The sequence below is a fragment of the Lolium perenne genome, chromosome 7 (assembly GCF_019359855.2).
Source record: "Lolium perenne isolate Kyuss_39 chromosome 7, Kyuss_2.0, whole genome shotgun sequence".
Taxonomy (NCBI): domain Eukaryota; kingdom Viridiplantae; phylum Streptophyta; class Magnoliopsida; order Poales; family Poaceae; genus Lolium; species Lolium perenne.
The window spans coordinates 300320543-300323983 of NC_067250.2; positions in this window are offsets into that span (position 1 = coordinate 300320543).

Below are 3441 nucleotides of genomic sequence, written 5' to 3' on the forward strand. Positions count from 1 at the left end.
CGAGCTTGTAGACATGGTGAGGGAAGTTGAGATCCTCGAACCCCGGGGGTTGCTTAACATAAACCTCTTCATGCAAAGGACCATTAAGAAATGCACTTTTCACATCCATTTGTTGTAACTTAAAGTTATGATGCGATGCATAAGCAAGAAGGATACGGATGGACTCAAGGCGAGCCACGGGAGCATAGGTTTCTCCAAAGTCAATTCCCTCAACTTGAGAGAACCCTTGAGCCACCAATCTTGCCTTATTCCTCACAACATTGCCAAACTCATCTTGCTTGTTCTTGAATATCCATTTAGTGCCAATAACATTGCGGCACTCCTTTGGCTTCTCTACTAAGGTCCACACTTTGTTGCGCTTGAAGTTGTTGAGTTCTTCATGCATAGCTTCCATCCAATCCGAATCTTCAAGGGCTTCAAATACTTTCTTGGGTTCCACTAAGGAGATATAAGCATGATGGTTGCTAAAATTAGCCAATTGCCTTCTTGTGGAAACCTTTGCCCTTATATCACCAAGAACCTTATCATGAGTGTGATCACGAAGCTCAAGGTTCCTATCTCTTCTTGCTAGACGACGGGCCTCGATCTCCTCCTTGGTTCTTCTTGGCCTTGGAGGTATCACTTGATCAACTTGATCTTTTGGGTCCCCGTCTTGACCTTCAACTTGAGCAACTACAATCTCTTGTGAGTGCTCAACATCATGTGCTTGATCTTGGACATCATTTGGTGCGGAGCAAATATCAAATGGATACTCGTCGGAACCATCATGAATTCTTGGTTGATCTTGACCTTGATCTTGTCCTTGATCTTGTCCTTGATCTTGCACACTAGAAGGAGGGTTTTGTTCTTGTTCTTGGGTTGGTGCATCATTTGCTTCACTTGATGGGGTTTGTTGATGTTGAGAAGATGAGGGCTCCACCGTGGTAGAGCATAGTCCTTCCCGAGACGCCACACCGTGTCCCTCAACGGGGCGGAAAAATCCCACACCCATTCTTACTATGGCATCTTGAGGTATTTCATCACCTGCACAAACATCAACTTGCCCCACTTGGGAGCCATCATTTTCTTCGAACCTCACACTACAAGATTCAATGATAATCCCGGAGGCTTTATCAAAGATTCTATAAGTGTGAGACTCAGCACCGTAACCAACAAATATACCCTCCAAAGCTTTAGGAGCGAATTTAGATAAACGAACTCCTTTGATTTTGTAGAAACACTTACACCCGAACACCTTGAAGTATGAGATATTAGGCTTGTTCCCGGTGAGTATTTCATATGGAGTCTTGTTCAAGCCCTTGCGGAGATAGAGCCGGTTGGAGGAGTGACAAGCGGTGGAGATGGCTTCGGCCCAAAAGTTATAGCGGGATTTATACTCCGCCATCATAGACCTTGCCATATCCATAAGAGTCCGATTCTTCCTCTCCGCAACACCATTTTGTTGAGGGGTGTAAGCAGCGGAATATTGATGACGAATCCCCTCATCACTAAGAAAATCATTGAGTGTGTAGTTCTTGAACTCGGAGCCGTTGTCACTTCTTATTGCCATAATGAGGAGGTTGTGTTGGCGTTGCACCTCGGTAGCAAAGTCAATGAATATTTGTTGAGTCTCATCTTTCATCTTGAGAAAGTAGACCCAAGTGTATCTTGAGTAGTCATCGACAATCACCAAGCAATGTTTCTTCGCACCAAGACTTGCATGAGTAACGGGACCAAAGAGATCCACATGAAGGAGCTCCAAGATCCTCTTGGAAGAGATGATGGTCTTGCTTGGATGCGGAGAGTCATGCATTTTGCCTTCAACACAAGCCCTACAAACACGATCTTTGGCAAAAGACACATTTTCCATTAGTCCCACAATATGGTTCCCCTTGTGAAGACTTTGCAAAGTTCTCATGTTGACATGGGCTAGGCGGCGATGCCACAACCAACCCACGTCCGCCTTTCCGAATAGGCACATCTCACTTGTTGTGGTGGTCCCCGAAAAGTCCACCACATACAAGTTGTGTTCGCGATACCCAACGAATGCGACTTTTAGAGTCTTGCTCCACAAGAGGATCACAATATCTTTATCAATAAAGACGGCGAAACCCATCTTGCCAAGGGCGGAAACGGAAAGCAAATTGTAACCAAGGGTTTTGACAAGCATGACATCCACAAGAGTAATGTTGTGTGCAACCACAACCTTGCCAAAACCCAATACCTCGGATGTAGAATTATCGCCAAAGGAGACGGTGATATTATTTATGTTGGGCCTCAACTCCTTGACGAGGTTCTTGCCGCCGGTCATATGACTTGTACATCCACTATCAAGTACCCATTTTGAACCTCCGGCGGCATAGTCCTACATGAGATCAATTCTTGGATTTAGGTACCCATTTTTCAATGGGTCCTCTTTTGTTAGCAACAAGGGTCTTTGGAACCCAAATAGACCAAGCAACATAACCATCATATGGACCAACGTATTTAGCATAGACATCACCATAATAATCTTTAAAGAGAACATAGTGAGGGTTATCTATTCCCGCACCATCATCATTAATGGTGTTGCCCTTTCGGGTTTCACCATTAGCTTTCTCATGTGCGGGCTTGGTCTTTTTCTTGTTTGCCTTTTTTGCCTTGGTATTAAAACCAAGTCCCTCCTTCCCATTGTTTGACCTTTGCTTACTCAAAAGATCATCCAAGGAAAGTTTACTTTGGGGAGAGGAGGCCTTAGCAAGTTCATCTTTCAACCTAGCATTTTCCTCAATAATATTTGCATGATCACATGAAGGAGTAGAGGTACTAGGTATGTCATATGAAGCAAGCCTAATTTGAAGTTGCTCATAAGACTCGGAGAGGAGAGAGTATTCACTCTTCAAGGCTTTGTGAGCCTTGTCTAGTTCATCTAGATCCTTCACAAGTTTCTCATGATCAACACCAAATTTGGCCTTTTCCTTTATAAGCACTTTAGTCTTAGCTCTAGCAAGATCTCTAGCTTTAGTGAGCTTGTTAAGTTTATCTTGAGGTTCTTCAAGACTTTCTAGCTTCTCTTCAAGAGATGCTATAGTTTCTTGACATTCCTCAAGAGCATTTTTAAGAGCATGTATTTCTAGAGAGTCTTCTCTCTCTATTTGGCACTTTTTCTCAAGAGTAGCATTTAGTTGAGCCATACGAACCATGAGACTTGAAACATGCTTCTTAGTGTTACCTTGTAGGCTACTAATGAACTCATCAAACTCTATCATCTCTTGTTTCACTTTTAGACTAGCGGGGTCAACCCCTAGATCATTAGCAATGTTAGGCATAGAGGGGTTAGGAGATGATACCTCGGAAGATTTAGCCATGAGGCAACTTTCTTCCTCCACATGAATGACCTCATTGGGAGATTCACTTGTTGATGAAGAGTTAGTAGCGAGGGAGGCAAGGGCAACCAATCCATTTGAGGTTGCATCTTCTTCA